Raw genomic sequence first — 18,890 nt, forward strand, 5'->3', positions numbered from 1 at the left:
TCCCTTAAGCTAGAGACACTATGTTACTTGTCCAAAGTAACACAGCTAGTAAGTGGCACACCCAAGATTCAACCGCAAATATGCCTGATTCTAGATGTCTTGCTCTTAACCACTAAGTGATACAAAATGGTGGCAAGCATCATACTTACCAAACTGTCTCTCTGAGGCCTTTATGGCAACACAGGAGACAGCAAAGAAAGAGTCACCCTAAGCTCGACAATTTGCTGCATAACTCAGGCCTCACCATTTGGTTCCACTCATCCTGACAGCTTAACAGAAAGGCTAAATATGCACATTGTCTCAGGTAGAAAGGAAGAACAGGAAAGCAGTATTTTAGACAAAGGTCCAGTCTGGATGTGATTCCTTCCCCATTCTGGGATTTGCAGAGCCCTGCCAGGCCACACCAAGCCTTCAAAGAGTTGCCCATGGGTAGACATGTGACTCGTGTTTTCCCTTAAGGGCTGAGTCCAAGCTTTGGAGGGTCTGTCCCACCAGAACCACCGACTGCCACATTGCAGCCCCTCTTCAAGCCAATTGGTCTTGAGAGCTCTTAGGAACTTCAAGGCACCTGTGAACACTGAACCTGTGGAACTGAGTCCCATTCTCCCTGGCTTTGGCTGCAGAAACCCATTACCAGGACACCCAGGGTGGCCAGCAGGCAAGCGAGGGCAACAGAGAGCCAGAGGCAGAAGCCCAGGGAGGAGCTCAAGACCACAGCTGGAAGAACTCCTGGAGGAAGTGGGAGAACACATGGAGAATCTCCATCTGCCAAGGAAATCCCATCCCCTAGGTTCATAGAGGGGCCAGTTCAGGTTGAAGAAAGATGCTTCGGAAATCAGACTGAAGGAGGAGCAGAGAGATGCCAGAAACAACACCAGTGAGAGCAAGAAGAGAGCCAGGAACTTGCTGGAGGTCACCAAAGGTCCTGGGGCCGGTAGGAACAGTGGCCAGCCCTGTCCTCTCCAGGTCAGGAAAGCAAAGAGGAATTTGGGCAAAACAGCAAAGAAGAAAAGCTGCTCATCTCACTTTAAGAGATCATCATAACCGTGAAAATGAAACCTGACAATAACAGCACATACCCAACAAGAAGTAGCAGACCAGTGTCACTTTTGAATGTGGACAGAAAAAACTGGAAAATTAAAAAAAAATAAATACAAGTCACAACTATAAAAAAATTAAAGCCCATTTAAAAATGTGATCATTATATATATTTAAATTGTACCAATAAAATTAATAAAAATAAATAAGCATAATTAAACAGAAAAAATAATCTGTGACAGCAGGTCTTACTCTGCCATTGTAGGGATGGGTATAGCATTAGAAAATGTATTAAAATTACAGTTTAGTTTAAAAAAAGAAAGAAAAAAAGTCACTCAGACTTACATTCCAAAAAGTATTAGCTAAAGCATTCACATTCATTCTGAGTAGCTCTCGGTGTAGTCACTTTCCCTTCCTGGGGCAAAATACAACATAAAGGACAAAAGGTTTAGTTTGGCTTATGGTTTCAGGAGCTTCACTCTGTGGTTGGCTGGCTTCAGGGCACAAACACCATGGTGGAAGGGCATGGTGGAGGAAAACTGTTCACATTATGGCAGCCAGGAAGTAGAGTGACGGGGGAAAAATAAAAACCCAGAAAAAGAGGAAGGAACTGGGAATAAGAATATACCCTTTGAGGTCATACCCCGGTAACTTACCTTCTCCAACCAGGCTCCACCTCCTAACAGAATATTCAACTATGAGCTCATCAATGGATTAACCCACTGATGAATTTGAGCTTCCAAAGATCCAATCACCTCCCAAAAGTCTCACCTCTAAACACAGGAACATTTGGGGAACATTTTTTTTTTTATTCCCACCATAACCCTCAACCTTTGAGACTTCCCATCTGAGGTTCAAGACATTGTGGAGCAAATATAAGATGTCCTTGTTATGACCTTTCTGAATTCCTGATCTATATAACCCTTGAGAATAATAAACCAATTGTTCTTTTACATTCCTTGGTAGTATTTGAAACAAATCACATACCTGGTTTGACCACATGAAATTCCCATTGAAAAATCTTTGCAATGGATCAGTAGCACATTTCAGTCCAAAGTGTGAAGCCCTGAGAAAACTTTGAGAATCCACACAGATTACAAAAACCTTCACACTTTCTGGTTGCCATAGGCAATAATTTTTGTCTTAGCTGATAAAAGCAGTACTGCACTTTGGGTGTTTTCCTGCAGCTACGGTTGGTAAAATGTCTTCAAAGGGCCAAGACAAATCAAATTTTCCCAGGCTCAGTTCTGATAGTAAGCTGAGCTTTCATGGCCAAGGGTACACTCTTGAATCAGATAGGATGTTCTGAATGTTCTCATTAGTCCATTTTGAATAGGTCAATCACAGTACTTGGTCTGGCATGAGCTACGCATCAGAATAATCTGTATACTCTCTGTTTATACATGTGTATTGGGGTGGAAAATGCTTGAATTACCTTAGCATCTGGCACTAGAATTACTCTATGGCAGAAAGTGTCTTTGAAAAAACTTTGATAAAGAAGCAATAAGAGTACAAGAATGCCCTCTTTCCCCATAGTTTCTCTGCACAAGTTAAGACAAGGAATTTATGTCTCATATTGGAAAGAATGGGGGAGAGAAAAAAACAGAGGAGAGGGGGAGGAGCAAAATGAAAGAAGAAGAGACACATGTGAGAATGGACGCTACAATGGTAAATATAGTGTTAGGGTCAGTAGAGGAAGTCCTCATAAGGGGTATCTAGCAAGGACTGAAGGGAACAGGAATGTACGCGGGATTTTTTAGGTTGTTTGTTGTGTGATGAATGAGGGAACTCCCTTCCTGTGATCCCTTTCCTAACATTTTCAGCAAAATCTGCTAATCTCATTTATGGTATGTTAAATTTCTATTTCCTTGAAAGTGCTAAATATTGTGCTTTTTTTTTTTTTTTTTTTTTTTTTTGGTATCGGGGATCGAACTCGGGACCTTGTGCTTGCAAGGCAGGCAGCAGAAACACTGAGCTAAATCCCTGGCTAAATATTGTACTTTTATTGATGTAATACAAAACAAAACTGTACAGAAGGATCATTATCTCTGAAAGACCAACACACAAGAATGTGTCCTGGGTATTTATAGAAACCTGGAAGAAAGCTTTGGATTTCCAAGGCCATAGTGATGTGTATTTTGAGCAATGGTCACCTCACCTTCATAATGCAAAGAAGTCTCGGCTGACATCTGATTTCTTTGAGTATCTAATGTGTGCGAGGTCCAGCCTGGTTCCTAACATCTATATCCTTCCTCAAATGTCTATCTTTTCTCTTTCCTTGGCCTATAAATGTCACACACACACACACCCCACAATCTGTACCCATGGGCCAAGCCCTGCTCCAGGTTTCTGGGACATTCTGGAGATACAAGAAACATTTGACTACCCCTCTACCCCTCCCTATTTACATAGACTTTGTTTCCATTTTTTCATTTTGAAGGGAGGGCAGGGGAAGGGGGAAAAAATAAGAACCAAGAGAGTCTGTAAAGGTGCATATCTCCAATGATGAATGTCATTATATTCTACACCTAAAATGTACCAATAAAAGGATATACAAAAAAAAAGAAAGAAAGAAATTGATATATGCATATTACATGAAATCCATTTCAGCCATAATCTCAGCTATCGATTTTGCTTTAAATGCACATTATTTTTATTTTGCTACAGATGTTTAAAACAAGGTTTTGGTTGTGGGTGCTTTGTGAAAACCACTTAAGCTTCGCAATCCCTAAGAATGAAAGCAGAAGAATGTCAAGTTACAATAAACTTGCTGCGGTTCTTATTGTGTAGCACACAGTAGGAGATTATCTGCTGAGAGTTTGCAAAGCATTTGTGAAATTTATAAGTACTATTAGGTTCCTCCAGAATCTTGCCTAGAGTGTTTGCAGAGTCTCAGTAGGGCTACACATTTTCTTTTATATTGCCTTTATCTTTTATTTAATGTCTTTGGAAGTTATCCTGAAATCTCTTAGTCTAATTAATGGCTTAGCTGCTCTTGTGTACAAAATTGCTCTGAAGAATATTTCCTTTTCAAAGCAATGATTTTCAGTGTCCTGTGAGATAAATACTATTTTTTGTTTGTTTGTTTGTTTTGTTTGTTTGTTTTTGGTACCAGGGATCGAACTCCAGTCCTTGTGCTTGCGAGGCAGGCGACAGACCCACTGAGCTAAATCCCTGGCCCTACTACTTTAAGTTTTAAAAATTTAAATCATTTGGATATTAAATGATTATACCATATATACTTTGTTTATATAGTATCTGTATTTGTGTGGATATGTAAAATATCCATTTCAAATTTCTCAGCTGGTGTTCTTGTGACTAAAGAAGATTCCTAGAATGTAATTCAAAGCAGACCTGTTCCAATTTATTTCTTTCAGTCCAAAACAGGACATGGGGTTACACTGATCTCTAATTAATAGATTTTTGGGTAACAAGTACCACTAATAGAGTTAATTTCATTCTCTTTTAACCAAGGTTCTGTTCTGGCTATTTTAAAGTCAGTATGGTACATAAATAAAGATTTACTTATAAAACTTTTATAAATGAAAAAAAAGAAGCATTTAACTAGAGCCAGCCTGTTGATTTATGTTGATTTTATGTGTTGACCACATAAAATCCATCTTGCTGCTCATACTTTCCTGACTTCATGCCTTGGTCTTGAAAAGTAGACCCTATCTTATTCTCAAATTCTGGAACCTTCTCTATTTCCCCACCCTGGAAGTCTCAGGACTTGTAATTCAACTTCTGCTTTGGAATCTATTCCTAAATTTCTTGTCTGATATTCTGCCTATTTTTTTCCTCCTGGGCCTAGATATGATACAGGCTTATTTGACTTTTACAAAGTCATGTTTGCTCTTTGATTCCTCACCTTTAAAACACTGTGATTATTAATTCACCAAGCTTAGATACAAGCTATACAGGCTCCTCAACAACATGAACTAGTTGACTGGTCTTGGCAGGGGCTATGAAGACGTAGTGAATTCTACCCAGTTCATGGCAAGTGTTGAGACTGTGAGCGCCACCAAATGTTGGGGTGTGACTATATAACAGGGACAGGTGCAGCAGCTTAGTTTTCAGTATTCAGATGACTGAGCACAAACTCAAATGGTAGCTGGGAGTTGTAGAGCAAGGTTCACCCCCATGTTGGGTGATGATGAACAGGGTATGCAGAGAACAGATGACTTTATTCAGAACCCAATCTAAGAGGACCTGGGTTCATTCAAGATAAGGCTCAATTTCCAGGGGGTACTGGGAAGACATACTGAAGGAAATTGAGGCTGAAGATTGAGTGTATGGAATGAATCAATATAATAGGCAAGTTGTTACTAGGAGACCATGGGGATTATTACTTGCTTACTAGTATTCTGAGATAAAGGTACTAAGATTACTTCTGGGCAACTGGATCAGGTGGTGCAGATGAGATTGCTTAGGTCCTTCCTTTTCTTCTCAAGGTTATGTAGTATGGTGCTAACCACTGGCCTATGGTGGGGAGGACTAACTGATACCATATCTCTCCAGGAAAAAGAAACTAGAGTTCCAATGAACAGTCTCAGACACATCAGGAGGAGTGAGGGCAAGCCACAGCACCCCTACTGCTCCTCGGAGAGAACAGGCCAGTACAAGTCTGGACCAGGTCTCTCTGCACTACATGTGTTGCATTGTTCCTTGATCAGAACATCACACATACTTGTGGTGTTTGCTCCAGTGTAGCAGAAACCACAGAGCCTGATACATATGCCCTCCATAAAAGCTGGTTAAGTAAATGACAGAAGAAAGTTAAATAAAGTGAATAAGAAAGACTTATGGCTGGGAGAAAAGATACATTAGTAGTGATCCTGAGAAATAGGCCTGTTCCCTTACCACTAACAACTGAGCTTCAACCTTTCCCCTATAATAAGAAAAATAATTTTCAAAACACATTTTTAGATTATAGATTGCCAGAACCAGTGAGATGTTCCTACTCTTGATCCAGTCATCCCACTCTTGGGATTCTATCATAAGGAAGTAACAAGCACAAAAAATGCAGTGCACGAAGGTGTCTGTGACAGTGCCATGCGAGGCACATGTCTAACAACAAGGAATAGGATGAGTAAATTTTAGTATATCTACTCAATGGAATATTTTGAAGGCATTAAAATGATCACCATGAAGTTTATGTACCAAACATGGTGTACACACAATAAAGAATTTAGTCAAAAGAAAATACACAAAATGCTGCATACATTGTTAATGCAAATGTGTTGGGCATTTTTCCTTGTCTCATTTGATTAATTTTATCCAGAATTCTATCACTGAGGCTAAGTTCCAAAAAGAATGTAAGAGTTATCTCAGGATATCTAATGTTTCCCACCCCTGCTCTGATTTAAAAAGTGATAAATATTGGAACTCTGGGAAGATGGCAGAAGTGTGGCGGAAGTATATGAATGATTATAAGTCACCATGTAAAAGCAGAGTGACTGGGCTGGGGATTTAGCCCAGTGGTGCCGGCGCCTGCCTTGCAAGCGAAAAGTCCCGAGTTTGATCCCCAGTACCAAAAAGCAACAAACAAACAAACACCAGAGTGACTGGATAATAAAACTAAAGACCTAGGGACAACATTTAGAACAAAACCAAGTGACAAAAATACAAGCAATAACAACCACAGACATACCCTGGCTATCTGTGTAGGACAGAGCAGAGGGAAACCACAGGGCAACTGATGGAGTTAAGAAATTATAAGAAAACTTTAGACATGATGAAAAGCATAGAGGGTCAATGTGAGAGCAGCAGCAAAAACTGGAAAGAGTTTGTCTGCTGCAATTATGGACGAGAACAAAGGGCTCTGGTGAGGCCTGAAGGGATGGAGCTCTCTGGCCTCTTTGAACATGAGCCTGTGTGACTAAGTAGTCTGCAGTGCGCATTTTAAAGATTGGTCCCCTCACTACAGGAAGCTTCTAGGTGAGGAATTTGAAATAGAATAAGACATTGACAAATAACTAAAGAAAGAGAAGACTTGGGTCAAAATGGGAAAGGAGAAAAGAACTAGGAAAGAAAATTATTAATTTTTTTTTAAGTTTTAGAATGCAAACTGACATTTTTTATACCATATGGAATTGACAGAATAGGGAGCTTTGTGAAATCATAAAAGCTATTTGAACAAAACAAAACAAAAAACTCACACCAACTTAACCAGTGGGAAAGTATCAAGGCGAAAAGGTCTATGAAGAAAAGGAATAAGCAGTATTGTATCAAACCTATAGAATATGAAAGCATGCATCTCAGAGAGACCTGCTCAAAAAGAGATCAAAATATTGTATAATACTCTCTTTCAAAGAAGAGATTAAAGAACAACATAAATCAGAGTTAGAAAAATTTAAAAATGAGATGATAGATAAAAAAACCTCAAATAATAACAATAAAAATCCTTTTAGAAATGAAGACTAAGTTATAACAAAATGCAAGCACAATAAATAATGTCTTAAGATAACTAGAAGGAGAAAAGGAAATTTTAAAATACTCTTTTAATTTGGGAATAATTTTAGATTTATGGAAAACTTGCAAAGATAGTAGAGATAATTCCTGTATAACCTTCACTAGCTTACCCTAATGTAAATATAACTATGGTGCATTTATCTAAACTAAAAAATTAGCATTGGTACAATATTGTTAACTACACTACAGACTCTGGGTTTCACTGGTGTTTTCCCTAATGATTTCTTCTGTTCCAATATCCAAAGGTAATTATATTGGAAGGCAACAACCTAACATGTACAATGCCCAGCATCCAAAATATTACTAGTTATGAGAAGCAGAAAGAAGGTGTGACCCATTAGGCACCCATAAGACCCATAAGACTCAGTCAATATAAACAAATGTAGATATTGTAGGAATAATGAAATTAGCAGAAAAGAACTTTAAAACAGCTATTATAGATATGCTCAAGTATATCAATAATATGATGAACATAACAAGGAAGGTAATGATAGAAATTTTAAAAAGTGAAATGAAAATTCCTTAGCTGACAAATATGTTTTAAAAATTCACTGGTCTTAAAAACAGATTGGAGCCCAGTCGCGCAGAACACACACCGAATCAGCCCGCTGCAGAGAGGCAGGTCTGTGCACGCCCTACCGAGGTCCTGAGTCGCGCGGAAGACACCGAATCACCCCGCTGCAGACAGGCAGCCACCTGATTCCACACTACAAAGACGCAGAGGACTCCAGACCACCAGACCAAGGTACTGAGTCCCACTGTTCCCGGCCCAGAGGTAGGGGCTTCTCGGTCACCATCCCTCCCGCTGCTCCCAGCCCAGAGGAAAGGGCTTTTGGGCCACCTTCTGTCCCACTGCTCCTGGCCCAGAGGAAGGGACTTCTGGGCCACCATCCCTCCCACCGTTCCCGGCCCAGAGGGAGGGGTTTCTGAGCCACCATCCCACAGCTTCTGGTCCAGAGGAAGGGGTTTCCTGGCCACCATCCCTCCGGCTGCTCCCAGCCCACAGGAAAGGGCTTTTGGGTCACCATCCCTACCGCTGTTCCCGGCCCCTGTCCCACCTCACCCACCTCAGAGGAGATAATCCATGCAGGCGCTAACAGCCCCCCTGGCCCAGTCAAAATGAGAAAACATGTAAATAAGTCTCAAAACCAGACTTCCAGATCACCTACAGCAACCCCAAAGGGAAATGAGATGGAACACTCTGATACTCAACCACCTGGACCCACTGAACTGGCAACAAAAGGGGATCTGGAAAAAATGAAATCAGAAATAATTTCTCAGATAACAGGAGAAATTGTGCCCCTAGTGCAAGACATGATTAATAAATCTAGAGAGGACCTGAGGAACATGATGGAATCCCAACATAAGAAACAAATGGAATCCATAAAACAGATGCAAATAGATTTCCAGGACATGAAAAACTCCATTGAAAGTCTACACAGCAGAATGAGCCAATGTGAGGACAGAATTTCAGATATAGAAGATAAGATTGCAATTAGTGACCAGGAAAAGAAAAATTGCTTCAAAATTATAAGGGACCATGAGAAATCAATCCAGCAGCTGCTAGATGATGCAAAAAAGAATACCATAAGACTGATTGGGCTCAATGAAGAAACAGGAGAGAGTGCAGATGACATAAAAAATCTCTTCACAGAAATAATGGCAGAAAACTTCCCAAGCAGGGGAAAAGAGCTTGACATACAGATAAGTGAGGCATATAGGAGTACAAATAGCCTCAATCAAAAAAAATCTACACATAGGCATATAATTGTTAAGGTTCCAGAAACACAACAGAAGAACAAAGTTCTCCAAGCAGTCAGAGAAAAGAAACAAATCACATACAAAGGAAAGCCCATCAGAATCACAGCAGACTTCTCAACACAAACCATCAAGGCAAGAAGAGCTTGGAGTGACATGTTCCAAGCCCTAAAAGAAAACAGCCTCCAACCCAGATTGATGTACCCTGCAAAACTATCTTTCAAAATGGATGGAGAAATAAGATACTTTCATGACAAAGACCACCTTAGGAACTTCGTGAATACCAAACCAGCACTCCAAAGAATTTTACACAATATCCTAGGAACAGACATTGAGGATCACAACCCCAGGAAGCAAAGCAGAATGAACCCATCTGGCATGACAAGAAATTAAATGTAAAAGGGGAGAACCCAACAAAAATAAAAAGTCATGGCAATGACAAGTCAATACGTTTCAGTTATAACCATCAATGTTAAGGGTCTCAATTCACCAATCAAAAGAAATAGACTGGCAGAATGGGTCAAGAAGCAAAATCCAACAATATGCTGCATACAAGAAACACACTTCATTCAAAAGGAAACTCATAGACTGAAACTTAAAGGGTGGAAAACAATACTCCATGCAACAGGAACCCAAAAAAAAGCAGGAGTAGCTATCCTCTTGGCAGATCAAGTAGATTTCAAACCAACACTGATTAAGAGAGAGGAAGAAGGACACTACATCCTTGTAAAGGGAAGAATCCAAGAGGAAGAGATGACAATCATAAATATCTATGCACCAAACACTAGTGCACCCAACTATATAAAACAAATACTAACAGACATGAAAAGTCATATATGCACTAATACAATTGTAGTGGGGGACCTCAACATCCCACTGTCACAAATAGATAGATCAACTAGACTAAAAATAAGTAATGAAATACTAGAACTCAATCTAACTCTTGAACAAATGAACTTAACAGATGTTTACAGAGTCTTCCACCCCACAAAATCAGAATACACATTCTTCTCAGCTGCACATGGGTCATTCTCCAAAATAGACAACATACTCATGCATAGAACATGTTTAAGTAAGTGCAAAGGAACTGAAGTTATCCCCTGTATATTATCAGACCATAGTGCAATGAAATTGGAGATCCATAGCAAAAGAAACTGGAAAAATTTCATAAACACATGGAAATTGAACAACACACTTCTGAATAACCAATGGGTCACAGAGGAAATTAAAGAAGAAATCAGACAGCTCCTTCAATTAAATGACAATGACAGTACAACATATCGGAATCTATGGGACACAATGAAAGCAGTCTTACGAGGGAAATTCATAGCAGTGAATACACATATTAGGAAAACAGAACGAGCCCAAATAAACAACCTGATGATGAACCTCAAGCTTCTAGAAAAAGAAGAAAATGACAAACCCAAAGCTCATACAAGGGAGGAAATTATAAAGATCAGAGGAGAAATCAATGCAATGGAGACTAAGAGAATGATACAAAAAATCAATGAAACCAAGAGTTGGTTCTTTGAAAGAATCAATAAAATTGACAAACCTTTAGCCAACCTTGTCAGAAAAAGGAAAGAAAAGGCCCAAATCCATGCAATTAGGAATGAAAAGGGTGAAATGACAACAGACCCAGCAGAAATCCAGAGGATCATCAATACCTACTTCCAGAACCTATATGCCAATAAGATGGACAACACAGAAGAAATGGACAGATTCCTAGATACATAGGAATTACCAAAGTTGAACGAAGAAGACTTAAAAATTCTGAACAACCCAATATCAACCAGTGAAATTGAAAATGTAATTAAAAACTTATCAACTAAGAAAAGCCCAGGCCCTGATGGCTTCACTGCTGAATTCTACAAGACATTTAGAGAGGAACTGCTGCCACTACTGTTTAAACTCTTCAATGAAATTGAAAGGGAAGCAATACTCTCAAATTCATTGCTAGAAGCAAGTATCACCTTGATCCCCAAAGCAGAGAAAGACCCAACTGAAAAAGAGAACTATAGGCCAATCTCACTAATGAACATAGATGTAAAAATCCTTAATAAGATACTAGCAAACAGAATGCAGAAGATCATCAAGAAGATCATACACCCTGATCAAGTGGGATTCATCCCAAGGATGCAGGGATGGTTCAATATATGCAAATCAATCAATGTAATACACTATATCAATAGAGCCAAGGACAAAAAACTTGATTATCTCCATAGACGCAGAAAAAGCATTTGACAAAATCCAACATGCATTTATGATAAAAACCCTACAAAAAATTGGAATAGATGGTCTCTACCTCAAACTGATAGAAGCCATCTATGAAAAACCAACAGCCAATATCATACTAAATGGTCAAAAACTGAAATCCTTCACACTCAAATCAGGAACAAGACAAGGATGTCCACTATCACCACTCTTGTTCAATATAGTTCTGGAAACATTAACCACAGCAATTAGACAAGAGAAAGAAATAAAAGGAATAAAGATAGGAAATGAAGAAGTCAAATTTTCATTATTTGCAAATGACATGATACTCTATATAGAAGACCCCAAGAGCTCCACCAAAAGTCTTCTAGACTTAATAACCAAATTCAGTCAAGTAGCTGGTTACAAAGTCAACACACAAAAATCAATAGCTTTCCTCTACACCAATGACAGACTCACTGAGAGAGAAATAGGGCAAATAATTCCTTTCACAATAGCATCCAAAAAACTGAAATACCTAGGAATCATCCTAACGAAAGAAATCAAAGACCTCGTCTCTGAAAACTATGGCACTCTGAAAAGATAGATTGAAGATGATACCAGAAAATGGACAGACATCCCCTGCTCCTGGGTAGGAAGGATTAATATAGTGAAAATGGCCATACTTCCAAAACTGCTATATAGATTTAATGCAATTCCAATTGAGATCCCAGCAGCATACTTCATAGACCTTGAGAAAACAATCCAAAAATTCATTTGGAACAAGAAGAGACCCAGAATAGCAAAAGCAATTCTAGGTAACAGAGACATGGCAGGGGGTATCACAATCCCCAACCTGCAACTCAACTACAAAGCTACTGTGATAAAAACAGCATGGTACTGGCAAAGAAACAGACTTGAGGACCAGTGGAACAGATTAGAAGATGCAGAAACAACACCAGACACACTCAGCCATCTCATCTTTGACAAAGGAGCCAAACACCCTCACTGGAGGAAAGATAGCCTCTTTAATAAATGGTGCTGGAAAAATTAGGCTTCAACTTGCCAAAGATTAAAACTAGACCTATATCTCTCACCATGCACCAAACTAAAATCAAAATGGATTAAAGATCTAAATATTAAAATAGAAACTCTGAACCAGTTGGAACAGAGGTTAGGTAGAACCCTTGAAGACATCGGTTTAGGAAAAGATTTTATGAACAAAACCTCAGTTGCTCGTGAACTAGCACAAATAATCAACAAATGGGATCTCTTCTTATTAAAAGGCTTCTGCACAGCAAGAGAAACCACCAGCAGTGTGAAGAGACAACCCACAATATGGGGAAAAATCTTCACCTGCTCTTCCTCAGACAAAGGTCTACTATCTCGAATCTATAAAGAACTGAAAAAGATCAGACCTCCCAAATTTAAAGACCCAATCCAAAAATGGGCATCTGAAATGAACAGACATTTCTCAGACAAAGAAGTAGAAATAGCAAATAAATACATGAAAAAGTGTTCAACATCACTGGTCATTCGAGAGATGCAAATGAAAACACTGAGATTTCACTTCACTCCAGAAAGAATGGCTGCTATCATGAAATCAACCAATAACAAATGCTGGTGAGGCTGTGGGGAAAGAGGAACCCTGCTCCACTGCTGGTGGGAGTGTAGACTGGTGCAACCACTGTGGAAATCAGTATGGAGATACCTCAAAGAACTAGGACTGGAAGTCCCATTTGACCCTGCTATTCCACTGCTGGGGATCTTCCCCAAAGAATTAAAAGAATCATACCACAGTGATATATGTGCACCCATGTTCATAGCAGCACAGTTTGTAATAGCTAAAACTTGGAAACAGCCCAAATGCCCATCAACTGGAGACTGGATAAAGAAAATGTGGGTTTTTTCTAAAATGGAGTACTACTCAGCCATAAAAAATGAGAAATTAGAGACATTTATAGCTAAGTGGATGCACATTGAGGCAATACTCTTAAGTAAAATAAATAGGACACTCATGTGTAAATACTGAATAGTTTCTCTGGTGTGAGAAACTGAAAGTGTAAATAAGGACTAAATGTATAATAGGTCATGTGAAATAGGAAGAAAAGGGGCAAAGGGGAAGGAAGTGGGAGGAGTAGGGGAAAGGATAGAAGGGAATGGGATTAATATGAGAAAATGGAAAAATAGGAACAAAAATCTTTGTAAATAGGGAGGAATGGAGGGGTTGAAGGGAGGGCTGGGCAAGGGTGAAAAATAAGAACCAAGAGAGACTATGTAAAGCTGCCAATTTCCAATGATGAATGTCATTACATTGTATACCTAAAATGTACCAATGATTAGAATGAATAATCAATAATGTATAATAGGAAGAAAAGGTCCAAAGGGGTAGGGGTAGTGGGAGGGGCAGGGGAAAGGGAAAAGGGAAAGGAAAAATGATGAGAAATGGAAAAAATGAAAATAAAGTCTTTGTAAATAGGAAAGGGTGGAGGGCGTGAAGGGAGGGCTAGGAATGGGGAAAAAATAAGAACCAAGATGCATTATATAAAGGTACAATTCCCAGTGAGAAATGTAATTGTGTTGTATACCTACAATGTACCAATAAAAGAATTTAATACAAAAAAAAAAAAAACAGATTGGAGAGGCTGGGGGATTTAGCTCAGTGGTTTCGCCCCCTGCTGCCTAAGTGCAAGGACCTGAGTTCGATTCCCAGTACAAAAAAAAAAAAAGAACAGATTGGATACTGCAGAAAAGACTAGTGAACTTGAAAACAAATTTCAAGTTTGTTCAAAATTTGGATGGTTTCTGCTATTCAAAACTGACGGGGTTGAGGGGGTTGCTGAAAAAGATGTTCAGAACCTCTGTAAACCATAGGATAATAATAAGTGGTATAATATATGGATAATTGGAAGGAGAGGCAGAAGAATTTCTGTATTTGATGAAAACTATAAATCCACAGACCCAGAAAGTTCAACAAACCCCAAGCAGGATAAGATAAATATGAAGTAAACCACACCAAGGCACAACATAATCAAATTGCTGGAAGTCAGTGACACAGAAAAAAATCTGTAACAGACATACATTATGTACAAGGGAGCAGAGATAAGATTGACAGCAAAAACAAGTCCTTGTTTCTAACCACATTTTAGAAATAGTAGAAGAAAAATCTATGAACTTAGAGTTCTTTACCCAGGAAATATCCTTTAAAAATTAAGGTAAAATGTAGACTTTTCAGACAAATAAAAGGTGATAGAATTTGTGAACAACAGCTGAACCTAAAGAAGTTCTTAAAACTAAAGAAATATGATGCCACATGGAAACTAGGAGTTACACAAAAGAAAGCAGAAATGGTAAAGAAGACTATTTATAAAATAAATATTTTCATTTTTAAAATTTATTAAAAGATAATTCACTGTTTAAAGAAAAACAATGTTTTGTGGTGGTTATGACATGTGTAGAAGTAAAATGTATGCCCACATAGGATAAAGGATAAGAAAGAGAAACAGAAGTAAATTGCTACATGGTCTTACACATAAAGAGATACAGTATTTTTTGAAGGTAGACTGTGATAACATAAATATGCATATCACTATACACTATACACGAAACAATCTCTACAAACAAAACAAAAGGAAAAAAATTCCTCCACCCAAATGTAGCTTAAAAGCTTAAAAAGTTTAAATAAGGGGAGATAAAATGGAATATTCAAAAACCAATCAAGTAATCCAAAGAAGTCAGGAAGAAGAAAAAATTTTGCAAAAGAACAACAAAGAACAAATAGTACAAGTAGAAACCAAATAGCAAGATGACAAACTTACATCTAACCACACAGATAATTATATTAAGCATAAATTGTCTAGACTCTTCAGTTAAAAACAGAGATCCAGCGGCTGGGGATTTAGCTCAGTGGTGCTGCAGCCTGTCTTGCAAGTGCAAGGTCCTGAGTTTGATGACACCCAGTTCAAAAAAACAAAATAAAAAACAGAGATCCAGGGCTGGAATTATGATGATGGTACAATGGTAGAGTGCTTTCCTAGCACACACAAGGCCCTGGGTTGGATCTCCAGGACCACAAAGCAAAACAAATAAAAAACAAACAAATACAAACAAAAATCCCATAGACAAAACTTTGTGCAGCCTAGAAGAATCTTATCCCACTTTAAATATACAGACACAGATAGTTTAAACTTTTAAAAATAGAAAAATATCGGGAGGGGTAGAGGGGTTGAAGGGAGGGCAGTGAAATGGGGAAAAAATATGAACCAAGATATATCATGTAAAGGTACAAATTCCCAATGATTGATGTCATCATATTGTATACCTAAAATGTACCAATAAACTTGATGGAAAAAAACAGAAAAAAATATACCTTGTAAACACCATCAGAAAACTGGACAGACTATATTAATATAAAACAATTAAATTTCAGAATAATGAGAGACATTTCTCGATACTGAAAAGGTCAGTTAATGAAGAAGCTTTTAAATGTATGTTCACCCTTCAATAAAGTTGCAAAATGTATGAAACAAAAATAAATGGAAAAAGGGACAAGTCCACAATTACAGTTGGAGCTATCACACTTCTTTCTCACTAATTGATAGAACAAATGACCAATAAAAATAAAGACTTAAACACCATCTATAGACTGACCTGATATATATATATAAATATATATAAATAGAGAGAGAGAGAGAGAACATTAACACTCAGCACCAACTTAGCACACATTCTTTTCAAGTGGATATAAAATATTCAGCAAGGTAGAATACATTATGGGCTATAAAATAAGTCTCAATAAATTTAAAAGAATTAGAATCACACAAAATATGTTCCCTGACTAAAAATAAATGGAATTGGAAATCAATAACAAAAAGTCCACAAATATTCGGAAGTTAGATGTCATTCTTCTGAGTAACCTGTAGGTCACAGAAGGTAAACTATACTGTGAAATGAATGATAATGAAATCAGAACAAATCAGAATTAGTGGAATATAGCTAAAGTTCTGCTTCCAAATACATTTTAGCTATAAATATTTATTAGGAAGGAAACATTTTTTAAACCAATAATCTAAGCTTCCACTTTTAAAAAATCGATCACTAAATAAGTAGATGAAGGAAGTAATTAGGAGCAGAAATCAATGAAATAAAACACAAAAAATAAAGTTAAAACTAAAAATTAAAGAAAATGTCAGGGTGGTAATCAATAGCAAAATTTAACCTCTCCAAGATCTGGATCCTTGGATCCAAGACACTGGAAAATAACAATTTGGCGAAGAAAAATAGAGAAGATGTTTGCCAGGAACTGGGAAGAAATTGACAGGAAAAATTAGAAGCTACAGAGAAGTTGGAAAGATGGTCCACAATGCAGAGAAAAGGAGATAATTTAGACTCTTTCCTTGGGTCTCACAGCTCACAGGGAGGGAAACCAGGCCCCCTAAAAACAAGGTAAGCACCTAGGACTTGGAAAACCAGAGAAAAATGGCAGTGGAATCCTCAGCCTTTGTGAACTGCAAAAACAGTGCAGGTTTGCTCTAAGAAGACTCCTTCCACATGACAGGCACATTCTGGAAAGGAATTCAAGTGTGAGTGCCTCCAAATCATCAGAGAGTGGTTGATCAGGCACCATTTGGGCAAGGGGTTAGATTATTATTTAAAGCTATTATTTAACTTTGGCTTGAGTTGCACTCAGGTCTGCAAGTGTCTGCCAGCATTAACTACTTGAACATTTGCCCTGATGTATTAAAATACTACATCTGGCACATATCTGAGGTGTGATAGCCTTCCTTATCCATAAACGTGGGCAAGGACATGTCTCACCATTGACATTGCCACAATCTGGGGTAAACAGAGAGACAGGAGTAAACAGAGGAATGGGAGGCACAACAAACCCACAGGCCATAAGGCTGGGTGGAGAAAACCTAGACTTGCTGGACTCCAAAACTGCAGATCCTGCAAGGAAACCACTCATTCAAAAAGAGAGGAAATTTTTTTTTCTGTTTCTGGATTCATTTTTTTCTTTCTTTTTCTTACTCCTTTTTTCTTTTTTCCTTTTATTTTTTCTAGTTTTTTATTTTCCATATTATTTCTTTTTGCTCCCTTTTTTCTTTTATCTTCTATTTCACACCAGGTTTTTTTTCTGTTACATTTATCTAATTCTATAAATATCCTTCTACCCCACAATAGGATTTTTGTCTCATTTTTCTCTTCTCATCTTCCATAGTTTAATTTTTCAAATTTTTCTTTTTACATTCTCCCATTCCCAACTCCCTATATCTCTAATAATATAACTATTAAGTTTTATAACTCTTTAGATAGATAGTTCACTCTGTGTTACTATTGTTAATTCTTTTCCATCATTAATGGAGGTATAATTATTACATTTAGTAGATATTTGCTGTATGTCAATATTTGATTTGGCTGAGGGTTTATAATTATGGATTTCTTTTGTAAGGGTAGTACATTATTGGTTCTTATGGTATATTAATATCCAGTTTGTCTTGGATGACATTGCAGTTGCTGATTTAGTTGATATTGCCAAGGTTGCACAATTGTTGCTATTAATCAGCTTTCTCTATATGCCAATACCCATAGTACCTTTGTGACATTAACAATACTGCCATCCATTCTGACAGAAGTGAGTGCTGAGCCCATTACGCTGCATTCCCCCTCCCATATTAACAGAGCTGATTAGATTTTGGGACAGAGGTAAAGGACTAAGTTAACCGTGCCCTGAGTGCATCACTGAAAAGCAGAGTAACAAAGATTTCCATACAGGCAGCATAGTCTTTCCATTATAGGAGACTATATACCTAGCACTAAACAAAACAAACAAGAATAGAAACACGAGAGGACAAGGAAACAAAACACCTCCCAAAACTCCAAACTCTCCCAAATCTAATCCATGGGACATTGAACAGGACAAAAATAAAAGCCACACAGCCAAATTATTTGAAAGGATAAGAGAGGAGAAACACAGGTCAATAAGGTGCTTGCTTGGTGGGCTCACAGAAAATATAACTAATCAGACAATGGAAGTAATAAAGCAATCAGGGAGCTTATACAAGACACTAATAAAAAGCTAGCTGAGCTAAACAAAATGATACAAAAGTGACCACTTTGGCAAAGAACTAGTCATGAAAAGGTTCCAAATGGAAATAAATTATACTGTAAATATGGGCACCAGAAGTGATGAATGTAAAGATAGAAGATCAGAATTAAAAGACAAGAATGCTGTCAGAAATCAATTACTCAGAGATACCTTAAAAACAACAAGAGAATATAAAAAATGGATTCAATAGCTTCTAGATGATACAAAGAAGATGAACTAAAGATTAATTGGAATAAATGAAGAATTAGAAGACACTGTAAAAAATTCTCAAAGATACCCTAGAAAGAGACAATGAAACCAAGAATACCAAAAAATCTAATAC

The sequence above is a fragment of the Heterocephalus glaber genome, unplaced genomic scaffold (genome assembly GCF_053883595.1).
Source record: "Heterocephalus glaber isolate CG9 unplaced genomic scaffold, H.glaber_assembly_v1.0 deba00001428, whole genome shotgun sequence".
Classification (NCBI taxonomy): domain Eukaryota; kingdom Metazoa; phylum Chordata; class Mammalia; order Rodentia; family Bathyergidae; genus Heterocephalus; species Heterocephalus glaber.